This window comes from Dipodomys merriami, unplaced genomic scaffold (assembly GCF_024711535.1).
Source record: "Dipodomys merriami isolate MVZ:Mamm:240054 unplaced genomic scaffold, mDipMer1.0.p SCAF_1160, whole genome shotgun sequence".
NCBI classification, from domain to species: domain Eukaryota; kingdom Metazoa; phylum Chordata; class Mammalia; order Rodentia; family Heteromyidae; genus Dipodomys; species Dipodomys merriami.
The window spans coordinates 130997-147776 of record NW_027202450.1 but is presented as its reverse complement, the minus strand read 5'-3'; positions in this window follow the sequence as shown (position 1 = coordinate 147776).

Sequence of the window (16780 nt, the reverse complement as noted above, 5' to 3'; positions counted from 1 at the left end):
TATCTAAGCAAAAAATCAAATTTGGGAAAATATGGCAGCAGATTAAAATAGAAGGAAAAAATAGGAGAATGGGAAAGTTTTCCAGGAACTTACAAATTACCACTGTGAAAATAAATGGGACATCACTCAGTTTACCACAGCTGTCATAGTGTGGTGGACAGTATAAAACAAAGGAACGGACATTCATACAAAGTTTGATTGGCTACCTAGGACTGAGAATGCTTGCCACCGTGAATATAGTCCATTGACAGAGCACTCTCTAGCATGTAGGACGAGGCCCTGAGTTTGATCCTCAGAATGACCAAACAACACCAATTAAACAAACAAAAAGCCCCCAGTTACCCGGGCACTGGTGGCTCTCCCCTGTAATCCTAGCTACTGAAGAGGGTGAGATCTGAGGATCACTGTTCAAAGCCACCCAAGGCAGGAAAGTCTGTTCGACTCTTACCACCTATAAACTGCTAGAAAACCGGAAGTGGCTCTGTGGCTCAAGCAGTAGAGGGCTTGCCTTGAGCTGCGGAGCACAGGGACAGCGCTCAGGCCCAGAATTCAAACCCCATGACCGACCCAAAAAAAAAAAAAAAAAACCCACAGTGCTCTCCATTCACTAAGAGAGTATGAAGAGATATTTTCCTTTATGGGGAAAATCAAATGACTTTCAAGCAGTTCTTAAAATGTTAAAAGTTGTAAGAAAGGGAATTTGTTTGTTTGTTAGCAGTGGTTGTATGATGTAGCTAAGCGTTGGGGTCCTGTTTGTGGCTTGAAGTTTTTCACCAAAGAAGGAGCCTTTACCTTTCTGTTCAGCAGGGCATGATGTGGGGTCATAAGGAAGAGGGAGAGTGAGGCTTATCAGAAGTCACATTAGAAATGGGGAGAGAATCTGAACTATACAAAGGGAATGCAACAAATGGTGTACTCAGTCATCATTTCCCCAAAATTCCAATGGCTGATAATTTAGTCCACAGTTAAGGTGGCTTGAAAAAATATCCCTTCAAGTTTCTTAACTTGCTAGTGGAAAGACAAACATGACATCCTCAAATATTTTCTTTTCCACCAGTCTTAAAAGTATAAAGATCTACCCCTAGAAATGAAAGTATAAAGTATACAATCCCTTAATAGACAGTTGTTTAGCAGAATGTGAAGTTCAAAATTTGCTTGTGGATTCTGTTGAAGCAGAGAGAATTAAGGAATAGCCTGAAAGTAAAAAGGAACACAAAGGCATAGAAGGAAAATTCAATAGAAAAGAAAATGCTTTCTTGGGTCGAGAAAACAGTGTGTGTGTGTGTGTTACAAAACTAAAAGACAGGTTTTAGTACAAGACATGCTCTCAGAGTTGTCTCAATGGTATCTGTCCCAATTCCTGGAATACTTGGACCCTTACAGATACTCATTAATTGGACAGCTTTTGTTTTCTTAAAATCAATCAGCTCAGAGAGACAAATGTTCAAGTCAAAAGAATGCTGTGAAGCTTCTGCTCTTTTCCTTAAAGCATCAAATTTTGTGTGTCTGTGTATATGTGTGTGTCTGTGTGTCTGTGTGTCTGTGTATGTGTGTTTCTGTATGGCTCATTTGCAGTTTCGTATGTTAATTTCCAGATAAAACAACCAGATCCTTTCCTCTTTTTCTTTTTATGGATTTTAGTAGCTCTTCAGTCTATAGTCACTTCATGTTAGGGGTGTTCCTTCATCCCAAATTATTCAAAAATGTTTAAAAATTTAAAATCAAACAGCATTAGTTTTCCAAATAGTACCATTGGTTGTACCTATAAAGAGTTTAAAAGTTTCAAAGATGAGACATGTTGATTCTAAATGATTTAACCAGGTCAAAAGTAGTTGAGATGATTTCTTGCTTTTTAGTTTCATGTTGTCCTACTATGTATCATGAGCAAAGCATTTCCAGGAAAATTTAGGTTTCTTGATATGAAGGGTGGCTGGAGAGAAAACAAAAAGAAAACAAAACAAAAAACCCCAAAAATCATTTCAGATCTAGCAAGCACTGGCTTTGAAACATTTTATCTAGTGCCCTCAAATCTAGTTTCAAATATAACAAGTTTTTCACTCAACATATTTTGTCAAACTTGTTAGGGTATAAAAATAAATTCTGTGTATCTGTGAAACAGGCAAGCGAAAACTAAAACTATCAAAGACATGCTTTCATAATAAGCAAGGCTCATATGGAAATGGTGTCACTTGGAATTGCCCAACAGCTGGCAGGTTGGCATCATCTGGGCAAAACATTTGTTGTTTACATACCTACAAATGTTTCCAGGATGAAGATGATAATGCTGTCTCTCTCTTAATGTGTGTGTGTGTGTGTGTGTGTGTGTGTGTGTGTGTGTGTGTGTGTGTGTGTGTGTGTACCTACTCTGGGTTTCATGCTTTCACTTGGCTCTTTTGTTAAAGGCTGCCACTCTACCACTTGAGCCACATTTCCACTTTCTGCTTTTTATAGGTTGACTGAAGATAGGAATCTCAGACATTTGTCTGCCTGGTCTGACTCCAAACTGTGGTTTTCACATCTCAGCCTACTGAGTAAGCTAGGAGTGCAAGCATGAGTCACTAAAGCCTGGCTTCCCTCTTTAAATCTTTCACTGCAACACTTTTAATACCTATGGCCCATGTTTTCTCTGCCTTTCATTTCTGTTAGCTTGTTAATAGTGTAACAACACATTTTCAAAGATAATTTTCCAACTAAAGTCAGATATATTATCACTGACACTGGGACCTTTGATATAAATTATTTAGAGAATATTACTGTTTAACAAGACCAGAAAGTATCTTTCCATGTATTGTTGTTTGTCAAAAACTCAGGTCAAAATTAAATTCATTGTACAAGATCAGTTTATAAATTTACAACTGAGAGTAGGTAGATAATGAAATCTTGGATCCATTATTCATATTTAATGAATAATAGAACATGGAAAGAACATATTTATTTTTAGGATCTTGCTCTACTAAAATGTTAAGGACACCTTTAAAATGCTCACAATTTATATTCAGCAATGATGGTTATCCAAACATGATTTTCATAATCTATCATAAAATATAGCAATTAGCCAGCCACTAGTGGCTTATGCCTGTAATCCTAGCTACTCAAGAGGCTGAGATCTGATGATCATGGTTCAAAACCTTCCCAGGCAGAAAAGTCCCTGGAAGTGGTGCTGTGGCTCAAGTGGTAGAGTGCTAGCCTTGAGTACAAAGAGGCTCAGGATTAGCAACCAGGCCTGAATTCAAGCCCATAACTGACAAAATAAATAATGTAGCAATCAATTAACTGTCATTTTATTAGCATAAATGAATTATACATGGAAGTTTTGAGACATTTATATACATGCATATAATATATTTGATCAAATTCACCCCATATGTTACTCTTATCTAATTCCTGTTCTTCTCCTTCCTTTTTTATAACTGAATTAATATTATAACTGATTAATAAATTTTATTGTGCTGTTTTCATCCCCCATCATTTTTGCTCTCCACCTCCTTCTGGTTATTTATTTATTTTAAGAGAGGGTCTTGCTATGCAGGCCAGGTGGCTTGGCACTTTGAAACTTTCTTCCTTTACCTTCTGAGTGCTGGGATTAAAGGTGTGACTACAATACCCCATTCACAACAGGTGTGAATAATGAGGAAATGTTTATTTTTATTTAACTTAAAATATTTTACCTTCATGTGTATTATTTTTGAGTATTGTTGACTTAGAAGGGGAAAAAAAACATTGCAGAATGTGATATCCATTTAAGCGGCCATCCAGCAAACTACTTTGGTTCAATATTTTAGACACTCTGGAAAAAAAAGAGAGAAAACAATATCATAGTAACTGTCTTTAGGTACATATAGGCTAATGGAGGTGTCAAGGAAGACTTGTACACCCCAGCTTGTGTATCAGAAACCTCAGCTTTGACTCTAGCTATGCTACTTATTATGAAGTTAGAAATCTTATTAAACACAGAAATTCTGAACTTCCTCACCTGTAAAATTGTGACAACTATAATAATATCATTATATGTACTTTGGAAGATGAGGATTTAGTGTGAGCAGTGAATATTACCCAGTACTTTGCCTTCCACCCCCACTCCCCTGAAGTATGCTTTTAGTTATAGTAAATCTTATTTTGTCCTCAATAGAGATGAAATACAAAACAACTAATGAGTTTTATTATGATAGAAAAAAAACTAGAAGGGCTGGAAAGGTGGCTCAGTGGTAGAGTGCTTGCCTTGCATGCATGAGCTCCTAGGTTCAATTCCTCAGCACCACATACGCAGACAAAGCTAGAAGTGGCACTGTAGCTGAAGGACAGCACCCAGCCCAGAGTTCAGGCCCAACGACCGACCAAAAAAAAATCAGAAAAATAACTAGAAATATTGTCAAATGTGAGTAGAGGAAGTTGAATAAAACCTTGATGGGGGCATTTTGGGGAAGGAAATTGGGAGAAAAAAAATGGAGGGGGTAACAATGTTGGCAAGAAATGTACTTACTACCTTATTTATGTATGTCTAACCCCTCTGTGCATCACTTTGAAATTAAATTAAATTTTAAAGAAGCTTGACAAATGGTTGGACAGATGACTAAAAAATTGTTTCTATGATAAAAATAACATACAAAAATATGATTTAAAAAATGATGTGTGTGTGTGTGTGTGTGCATATGCACATGCACACTTGAGTGCTAGATGGATCAAGGAAGGCTTGAACTCAGGTCCTGGAGCTTTGGCTTGGCTTGCTTCCTCTTGGCTCCTACCATTCGAGCCACTCCAACATTCTGGTTTATTAGAAATGGGTCTTATGGACTCTTCTGTCCCAGCTGACTTTGTTGCACTGTTCTCTAGGACTCGACCCCTTGAGTAGTTGGAGTAGTAGATATGATGAGCCACCACTGAGAATGAGACTTTTGAGGGTAATAGAAAAAGGTTGACAAGAGTGAGAATTCCATATTTTGGACAGTGGCAGGTAGTTCAGAAAGGTGAGACAGCTCAATTTGACATAGCTTCAACTAATGCAGAGAACCTATTCACTGTATTTACCAAGTACTTTCTCATCCCTGCACTTAGCTGACTGTGAGTGGAATGAGCAATAAAATAAAAGAAAAGAACAATGTCTTTAAGTCTTTGGGTATAGCAGAAATTATAAGAATGTTGCCTAATAATTTTGTGAGAAATGTCAAGAGTGTGTACAGCATTCTGGACCAAAGAGAGAAAATTCTCTCCATGGAGAAGTCCTTGGGTAGAAGAATTTGTGTTAGGAAAGCCCAAATGAGAAGCAGAATGTAAGATGAAAAGCAAATGAGGATCCAGACATTAGTTAGGAGGAAGAATTGGAAGCTGCAAAACAAAAAGGGACTTAGGTGGCAATGCATGATAAAGACCCATGACAGATGGAAGCTCTTCATGAGGCATTTTGATCATTTGTATCAGCTCTGGATAAGTTTGGAGCCATTAAATTCATGGGAGTGGACCTTAATTTCAAAGTAATACACTGACAAATGGAAGAGCAGTGGAAGTGTCTGTATTCATACTATCATCTTTATCACTATTGTCATTCTTCCTTCCTAAAGGCAACATGCATCAGGGTTAGGTCCTGGGACATGGAAGATGTGGGTTGAATTATAACATCCACAGTTCAGATCCCTATGTCTACAGTGGAGTCCTTTAGCTTAGATTATTTTCAAACCATATCATTTTCCCGGGCAGTCATCTCTTTTATTCTCAGTGAGTAATCTCTTTTTTAAAGTGAAAAATCACCCTTTAAACATTTTTATATCCTTAACTTGCTATTTTTTTATTCCATTTGGCTTACTTTAATAGACATATTCCTTTGACATGGCATCCATTTTCACCTTACTCTTTGAAAAATGAGAAATGTAACCTATACTAAGAAATAGGTCACAAAGATCAATGGAGAAAGAGTGACAGCCCCTACTGCTGCATTATTTAGGCTTGACTCATCTTGTGTGTTACATTTATCATGAAAAAGTAGGAAATTACCAAGAATTCACACCAAAAAGTCCCTCTTAAACTGCTGCCAACATTCTTCTTACAGTATTTTGTTTTTCTACTTTTTTATTAAAGATAAATATCAGATATACATTAGATGACATAAATACATACAATGTTATTCCTCTTATTAGAAAAATATTGTCCCATAGATGTCTTTCCCTCTGTCTTTTTTTTTTCTTTTGATTGGTACTGGTGCTTGAACCCAGGACCTTGTAGTTTGGATTGGTTTTTGTCAGTCAAGGCTAGTGCCCTACTATTTGAGTTACACCTTCATTTCTCTCATTTTTAATTAGTTGGAGAAAAGAGTCTCTCAGAGTTGTCTGCTTCAGTTGGCTTTGAACCTTGTCCACAGACCTTAGCCTCCTGAGTAATTAGAATTACAGGCCTGAGACATCAGCACCTGGTTGAATATACTATTTTCAATGTAAATGTAAATTCTAAAGCTAATTGCCCTATGTACTTTAAAAATAAGCCCTCCTTCATGCTAACAATTTGTAGTACACATCCAGATAGCTCACATTACTTGAACTCATTTAAGATTCTGGCAGATGTAAAGTAACATAAATGATTATACATTTTTTTGTCTCTTTATGCAAAAATTTTTTTTCTGGTTCTATCAACTACAGCTTTATGGTGAAGATTCTCAAGAAGATGTGCTTTAGGGTTGTAATAAGAAGGGATTATGATGAAGGGAATTAGCTTTTTAGGGACCTTAAGCATTGGCTATGGTGACAACAACCAGAGATTAGCAACAACAGGAAGCAATTGTCACCAGAATCGGCTAACAACATGAAGCAGAGCCTGGCAAAGATAATGTGGGCTCCTAAGGGTGGGTTGGAATATGGGGAGCAGTGGGTTTAATTTGCAGATTTTCAAGTTAAGAACTCTAAGAAACAAAATGTATTCTATTGTTGTTATAAACCACAAAAATCCCGGGAAATAAATTTTAAAATAATTGGTTTTCATAAAGTTCTTAGAACTAAGCAGCAGAAGAAATGGATTATTGATTTTTTTCTATTATAAGATTTCCCACTTTTCAGAAGAACTCTCTTTTTTTTCTATCAATGAGCATACATGAGTTGGTTGTTTCGGTTTTGACAAGCAATTATTTTAATCTTTCACCTTTATTACCTTGATTGAGAATATCTAATTTTTAATGTATTTTGTAATTTTTAATTTCTTATTTATACAGAAATAATTAGTGCCTTGGGAAATCTGATGAAATCAATGGGCTAAGAAGCCATTCCATTTTATGCTATTTTATTTATAAATCATCACCCCAACATGACTTAAAGACATCTCTAAATAGGTCTGAGGTGAAGAGCTTGAGATGTTACTTTTAATGTAGGAAATAACAGAATACCATTCTCTGATAAGAAGTGAAATTCAGCAGTGTTTTAACTTGTTCTAAAACTGGGATGTAAGTTCTATTTTCTTGTTTCATCCTTTGATTTCCTATGTGTTCCCACTCAACATAAGGAAGTAATTGTTCCCCGTAACACAAGATAGGGGACTGACAGCCATACTTTTCATTCCCCAAATTTAAGGGCTATGAAGATCTAGTTTGAACATAGTATAAAACATCTTTATCTTCCCAAGCATGGCACAATAGTTTGAAGTGTTATAAGACTATGCCTTTGGGACAACTGGTCATTGAAGAAAGTTATCATAACTTTCTCTGAGAATGATGATTTAATTTGCTTCCCCTAGTGCTCACTAAATGTATTATATGGACACTAGGAGTTACCACATGCTCCAAAGTAAAGCCTCTGTACTATCGGTTAAACTCAGTACCTTTAAATATCCAATTCTTCCCAATATGGCACTGTCATTGAAAATACTAAATAATCGAACAGCTTACTAAATTATCTTCCTAGAAAGCAAATTGTCTTGGAATTTTTTTTTGCCAACTTGAATTAGGGATTCTTGCAATTGCATGTTAGAAATACGTGTCATGGATATTTATTTTATTTTAAATGAAAATAGCAATAATACAACCACTTCATTGTATTAAGTGAAGTTGGGGAAATGTTATTAAATTAAGCTGTTAAATATTATATTATTAAATACAATTTTACTGATAACTAAAATTTAATTTCCTCCTTCAGTATAATATCTACCTAATAAATATAGCAAAATAGTAAAATTAGTAAATAAATTTGAACAAGTCATGAAATATTCATGTACACATACCTTGTGCTTCTAGTTTACTATCTTAGCAGTGGAAAACAATCAGCTAGATATATGGAGCAATTAAATAAAACCATCTCTGTTCATCTACACATAATTACAATGAAATGAGAAAGCAATGCCTTCCTTGGAAAGTACACAGTAAATTATTCAAAATATAGAAAGAGCATTAAATGTATAGGAATTTATCTTTTATTTAATTTTTGTTCTTGGTTCAATAGATGTACTTCATTAAGGAGTGAATTAATAATGTAAATCCTAGAATAAGAAAGGAAGGAAAAAAGAAGGAAAAAAGGAGGGAAGGAAGAAATTGAAGGATGGAAGGAAGAAATGAACGAAGGAAGGAAAGAAGAAAGCAAGGAAGGAAGGGAAGGAAGGAAGGAAGGAAGGAACCAGAAAAAGAAAGAATGAAAGAAGGAAAAGAAACAGCAGAGGGAGGTGGGAAAAAGTATAGTCCAAACTCTTTGAAAATTCAGAGCTCATTGCTTAAAGGAAATCCCTTTAAATTATTTAATTCTATGCTTTAATATAAGGCTATGATTTCAGGTACTTTTTTTTCTTTTATTTTTGTGTCAGTTTGGGGGCTTGTACCCAGGACCTCACTTTCTCATTTATCTTTTTATCTCCCTAGGTTGGTTTTGAATGGGGACCCTCAAATCTCACAGCCTCTTGAGTAGTTATGTTTGTAGACATGAGCCACCAGTGCCTGACTCAAATATCTTATATAGTTATTTTTGAATGTTGAATTAGTGTACTAAGAATGGACATAATTGCAAATCTTTATTAACAGTCAAGATATTCCAATCCTTTCTCTCTGTCTTTTTATTTTATTTATTCAATACTTTATGCAAGTTTTACATCAAATATTATTTAATAGGCTTATTTTATGACTATGTAAGTATTAGATTCCAAATAGGTACGTGATATAGTCTACTTCAATTAATTAGTTATACATCATTTTTTATGATATTCTGGTTTGAACTTAAGACCACACACTTGTTAGCACTTGTTCTATCATCTGAGCCATGAATGTAGTTTCCTGTTATCTATCTGTTTGACTGTCTGTCTGTCTATATCATTCTATTTGTCTATCTATATAATATGCCACAGTTTGAACTCAGGGCTTCATGCTTGCTCAGCTTGCTAACTTAACCAATGTTCTACCATTTCAGCCGTACCTCCAGCCTAGATTTTATTTTTGGAGATGAAATCTCATAGACCATTTTACCTGAGCTGGCTGGGAACTGTGATCCTCCAGATCTCAGGCTCTTCAGGAGATAGGATTGCAGGCTGAGCCACTTCTGGTCCTCTTTGAGATAGAGCCTCATTTTTAGAATTTGTTGTCCATCTGTTCTCTTTGACTTTACAGTTTTCTAATTTATATGCTTAAAAATCTGGTAATTCTATTTGTCCCCCACTTCTTGCTTGTTTTCCTGGATCTGGTTTATTTATCTTTATTGTTTCTACCTTCATTATAGAGGAAGCTATTCTTTAGTAATTTCTGAGAGAGAAATTGGGAGGTGAAAATATTGGGATAATACATATTTAAAAATGTTATTCTGTCATACACATGGCTGGTATCTGGGCTAGGTATAAAATGTGAGGTTATATTAGCTTCCTATAGAATTGTCTAATACTTTACAGTTTACAGTATTGACCCTATTACAGTAGGGTTCTTTAAAAATTTATTTGAAAATGCTGAAAACAGAGGAACTACAGTGAAATAAATTAGGCAAAGGGTACCTTTCCTTTTCAATAATGCCAACCTTTCCCTTGCTGTCTCCCAGTTTTTCCCTCCCATTCTACCCACATGTTGTATAGCTCATTTTCAACATGGTGTCCAGTGAGTACTATTGAAGCATTTGTTTACCCATTGCTACTTCTACATGAACAAATGAGGGTCTATTTAAATAATGAATCTTTTTGTATATAAGATCTTTTCATATTTCTTATGTACAATGCATATTTGCAAGGAACTGTTTTATTTATTGTCCTACAATTGAGCACACATATTTGTACATGTATTTATATTTATAGTATCTGTCACCACTCTTCAAAACAACTAAGAGACATAGTCAACTAAAGAATCCATAAGCCAGGGACTGGTGCCTCACACCTGTTAAATGAATCCGTTAAAAGAGTAAAACAATTATTTACAGATTGGCATACATATGTAAATATATATGTGCATATGTATATAGGAATATGTGGGTGTAACTCAACCCAACAGAGAATTAAAATAATGAACCAAGTAAAATGTAGGAAAAAGGCCAGAATAGACATTTCTCTAAAGGGACAAATAGTAGTCATATATAATAAACAGCACTCATCATCAGGGAAATGCAACTAAAAATCAAATGAGATTTTATGTATCCAACAAAGAAAAGCTATTGTCAAAAAAGACCAAACAGCAAGCTTTGGTAAGGATATGAAGGAAAAAGGACCCCATACACAAGTTGATATGAATTTTAAAGTAATCCAGCTGTATGGAAAACAGTATGGAGGGTCTTTAAAATTCATTCATCCATATGAGCCAGAAATTCCACTAGGGGATATATATCCAACGGAAATGAAACAAGTATATTGCAGAGACATCTGCATTTTCTTTGCAAATGGACTGTCGTAGTCATAACAATATTATTCAAAATAGCCCATACCTGGAAATTACATAATTGTTTATCAACTTACAAAGAGATAAAGAAAAGGTGAACACATATGGACTTGAATATCTTTCAGTCATAAATAAGCAAGAAATTCTAACATTTTTGGCCACCTGGATAGAACTCGAGGACATTATGTTAACTGAAATAAGGCAGGTGCAGAAAATCAAATACAATATAATCTCACTTTATATGAAGGATTTACAAAAAATCCCTTGTGTAGAAGGCAAGGGAAGAATGGTAGTTTATAGGGGAGATATGGGGAAAGTAGAGAAGAAGGAAGTGTGAGAAGTTGGTCGATGGGTCCCTAGTTATAGATACAGAGGAGAAGAAATTCAGGTGTGCTGTTGTACATCAGGATGTCTATAAACAATAATGGATTGTTTATTTCAATGAAAAATGCTAGAAGGAAGGATTTTTGAAAGTGTTTGCCATATAGAAGTAATTAAGTATTTAAAGATAGACATATTTAATTTGTCTAAATATTACACAGTGCATGCATGTATTAAAATGTTACATTACCATGTACAATTTTGTGATTTAATGTATCAATTAAAATAAATGTAGTCATCCAACTCTTTAGTTAAAATTTTATAATTATTATACAAAGAATTCAAAATTATTCATCTTTGGGACCATTTTTGTGTTCAGGTTTTATGTTGATTAAGAACAAAGCTGGCCTTACCTGTATTATATTGCATCATGTTCTTCCTCATCTTTTTCCCTTCTGTTAATGAGAACTAAGATGTTGGATAGCAGAAAATGTCTTGAACTAAAGTTACCCCAACTCCATGCAGTAAGAAATGATGCTTTGTTTACATTGCTGAGTTTCTTTGTAATAGTTTCATGAATTAAAAATCAAGGGAAAAGTGTTAAGATCAACATTTAGTTGCGATTAAATGATTTGTAAAGCTGAACTTGGAATAAGGATTATATTCCTACATATAAAAGCCCAAACTGGTAAACTTCTTAAGTAGAACATATGTGAAGAATCTATACATGTTTAGGTAGGCTAAAAGTTCTTGATTGTAATGTAAAAAGCATAAAGTATAAAGAAAAAAATCAGAAAACATAGACCATCAAAATTAATGTGTCCCTTCTTTGAAAATAATTGATGTAAAAACCAAAATTCCAGCAACAAAATGGAGGTAGTTTTCACAATAAATAATCTGTCAGATAACTTGCATTGAAAATAGAGAAAGAACTTTGTAACTCAGTCAAATAAGTGAGCCAGTTTTCTAAGAATGGTCTAAAACTTCAATAGACATCTTTCACAAACATTTGACTGATTAAGAATTTCAGACAAATATGCTCCACATAATTAACATTAGTGAAATGTAATCTATTACCACAATGTGATAGCACCATACATTTATTCTAAAGGTCAGAATTCAAAAGATCACCAATGTCAAGTTTGGCAAAGGATGAGTAATGTGTCATGTGAGAATGGGCTTGTAAAATGCCTTAGCCACAATGAGAAACTGTGTGAAAGTTACTTATAAACTTAAACATCCATCTTCCAAGCCGAGAAATTTCAGCCATTAGTATTCCCCTCCAAAATAAAGACACATATTTACACTAGGTCTGATACAGTCCCTGAACAGCAATAACAATCTTTAGCAGGAAGAACAGTGCTAGAGGAATATCAATACCAAACTTCAAATTCTATTTCAAATCCATAGTATAAAAACAACTTGGTACTAGTACAAGAAGAAGCCTGAGGGCCAATGGAATAGAACTGAAGATCCAGAAATGAACCCACAGGCCTGTAGCCACCTAATCTTTGATAAGGGAGCCGATAAAGAAAAAAACAGAATAGAAGAAAGACAGCCTCTTCAACAAATGGTGCTGGCAGAATTGGTTATGTATGTATAGAAAGTGGAAGTTAGATCCTCATATATCACCCTGCACCAGAATCATTCCATATGAATCAAGGATCTTGAGGTAAAAGCAGATACACTGAAAATATTACAGGAAGAATCCTTGGCACAAGTCAAAACTTTCTTAATAAAGACCCAGAAACACAACAAATCAAAGAAAGGTTAGATAAATGGGATTGCATTAAACTGTAGAACTTCTGCATGGCAAAAGACATAGCTAGCAAGATAAATAGAAAGCCCACAGACTGGAAGAAGATCTTCACTATCTATACAACAGACAAGGGGCTCATATCTAAAATTTACTTAGAGCTCAAAATAGTCACCCAAAAGCAAATCCTCAAAGAAACAGCCACCCCATTAAACAAGTGGGCTGAAGACTTAAAGAGAGACTTCTCTGAAGAGGAAATAAGAATGGCCAATAAACACATCAAGAAATGTTTGTCATCTCTGACCATAAAAGAAATGCACATCAAAACAACATTTAGATTCTACTTTACTCCAGTTAGAATGACCTTATCAAGAAATCTAGTAATAACAGTTGCTAGTGGGAATGTGGCCAAAAGGGAATGCTACTACATTGTTGGTGGGAATGTAAACTGGCTCTGGTTCAGCCATTCTGGAAAGCAGTACAGAGGTTCCTCAAAAGACTAAACATAGAGCTCCCTCTGAGCCGGCAATCCAACTCTTAAGCGTTTAAAACCCAAATGACCACAAGCAAGACTATGCTAAACCTACCAGCACAACTATGTTTACTGCAGCATTTTTTTTACCATAGGTAAAACATGGAACCAATACAGATGCTCCTCAGTAGACAAATGGATCAAGAAGATGTGGTATATATACACAATGGAATTCTATGCCTCCATCAGAAAGAATGACATTGCCCCATTCATAAGGAAATGGAAAGACCTCGAAAAATTATATTAAGTGAAGCAAATCCGAGCCAAAGAAACATAGCTTGCACAGTTCCCCTCATTTGTAATAACTGGATTATGTTTATATCATTCGTAGCAGAGGATCATAATAGCCCAATTGCTAATTGCATATAACCACACATAATGAAGTATATCATAATCAACTCCAATAATTGGAGAAACATGTTTCTATAATGTACTGTTTGCATTTATTTCATTTTTCTTTCTTTCTTTTTTTTGTGTTTTTGTCTTTTTTTGTTTGGTTTTGTTTGCTGTACACTTTGTCTTATATATAACTTTATTTGATCCATGGAAGGAAACAGGAATCACAGAGCAAGCAGGACAAAGGATAAACTAATGCAACAATGATACTCACTAGACACTAAGTTGGAAACAAACTTTGCAAGTTTGGGTGAAATGGAGTGGGGAAGGGCAACCAGGAGAAAATGAGGGAGGGGTAGCAGTGTCTAGAAAGAAATGTACTCCTCACCTAGCTTATATAGTTGTAACCCTTCTGTTCATAATCTTTTGAATAAATAAGAAAATATATTGTTTTTTAAGTATTAAAATGTACTATTTATAATAAATATGCATATTTATAATTACAGTGGGAAACTACATTACTAAGTTGATAGTTAAAAAATATTAGTCTATTAGTTCAGATTTCAGACCTCAAATCTAGCAAACTTTTTATTGGACCAGGCCATTTATTTTTAAATGTATTTTATTTTTATTTTCTATAATTAGTTGTCAAGGAGGTTTTAATTTAACATGTTAGTTTATGTATAAGTGCATCTTAATCAGTGTCATTCCAGTCACAGTCTTCCAGATTTATCTGAACCCCACTCATTCTCCTCAAGTTACACCTTGAATATGATGGTTATATTTGCCTAGAGAAAAGCCTTTTACTCATGCATTGATGATTTTTTTACTAATATTGGTCATTTTTACTTTATTAGCTATTTGGTCTGTTCTGAATAAATTTCTTCAAAACATGATATATTCTAAGGTGGATAAACACAGGCTTCAAAATTTTCCATCATTTCCCCATAACATCACATTTTTTAAACTCAGAGAATTTCTTGTCTAGAAATGTTTATTTTGCAAACATGAATATTTCTTTTTTGCTTCAGACCACCAGCATGAATTTACCCTTCAAACTTTTCAATTTTTAAGGACATATAAAAGAGTGGCATACTGATTTATGAGCCATTTGAAAAGATTTCTTCATGTCTGACTTCATTTATATATCTATTTTTAGCTAGGACTCTTTTCCTTGAACCATTTTCAGTGCTTATCCAAACAGCATGCTTTTATCCTGGAAGGTGGGGAGATAGAACTGTGTTTCACTTCTCTAAGGCACTTGCCTCCCGTGGTACTGATATCCTAAATTAAGAGCTTCCTCTGAAACTGTTTAAGATTTTGTATGGAAGATAGGACAAGACACAGCAGTCAGTCCAAGAGAAGGGCAAGTGAGCAGTGTGGTAGAAAGTGGGTTAATGGGAAAACTAGGGCAATGAGGCCCATCCTTCAAAAGACAGTAATCTCAGCACACTGACAGGTGGCATCAGAATTCTAGCTGTCAGGATTCTGCTGCACTACCTGTGGCAGATTCTCTCCATACAAGCCTGCAGTCCTTTCTTGCTCCAGAAATGAGACAGGAGCCTAGCAGAAAGGCATTCTCTGGTATTCTTTGAGTCCTCTTCACACTTAATCTTACAAATTGGTGTCCTTCTAAGACAAAAAGAAGAAATATCAGCTATCTGTGCCAGACCAGTTACACCTCTATGAATTCTTATTGAGTCCTATACTGCATGATAATAATCAGTAAATAAATGTACTAGGAATTTAGACTATGTATTCGGAATCATCCTTAAACATTGAGTTAATAGAAATGGGTGAATTACATTATTTTTGAAATTGTTATACCTCAAATAAATACAGACTTTTGAGACTCAAAGCAAATATAAAAATTTACATCATTGAGAAATGTTCAAATGCAGAAATAGTTCTAGAAAAGAAAAAGTAATGTCTATTTGTTACTAAATTTATTTGGGGTGAAAAAATATCCAATATTTGCTTTTCCAGTTAGTTTGAATTATTGACTAAGGATAAAAGAATCATTCTGTATAGAATATAATTATGAACAATAATGTTTTAAGTCCTAAGATATAAAAAGAACATCATATCTAAAATATTTTTGAGAATATAAAGAATTTTACCCTTCTAATTATGTTTGTAAAAATAGATATTAACTTACATTTTATTTATCTGACATAAAGTATAAGATGTCAGCCAAGTACTTATATGATACAATGAAATATAATTTTGGGTTGTTAAATATAAAATCCTTTGATTCATTTCAATGTTACAATTGAAATATATTTTCATGAGTAATTACATACAGAAAAGGAGTATTTTTATTAAATAACCAGCATCTGTATGAATAGGAAAAAAGATACTGGGTATCTTTTAGTGTTAAATTTTTATCAGATTTCATCATCGAAATTCTGACATAGAATTCCTAACTTTGTAAAATGCTACATGTTCCAGGAAAAGACCTGTAGTTAACTGAGGTCTCTACAACCATAGTGTGTTTTCAGAAGTTTCTTACCATATGTAAAGCTTTATAAAAAATCCCTGTTACATTGTTACATGTGTTAATTCTGCATATGTGCTAAGAAGAAAGTGGTTTCTAAAACATAGTGTAGCACTGTTTCAGTGAACAACAATTTTAAATGCCATCTAAATATCATGGGATATGAAAGAATGCTGTAGATAACATACGTAGGAGTTCTATCAAGAATTTTGACATTATTCTTCATGTGGTATCATTAGAGACAAAATGGGGAAAAAGAGACCAAAATGATAAAGAAATAAAGTGACTTTATATTTTATTGAACTCTGATGTTGAAAAATGTCAAGCTGGAAAAAAAACCTTCTGCTGCTATATTTCCTCCAGTATTAAAAGAGAGAAAAATGCTTATCAGAAACACAAGGTTATAATGTTTCAATAAACATACAGAGCCATTTTGTGCGTCAGATAGGAAAGAGGTGGAGATAAAACAACATGGATGAAAGTAGGTTAAATAATTCCACTAGCTAAGCGTATGTGACTCCCCAACAACTCTGCTACCAA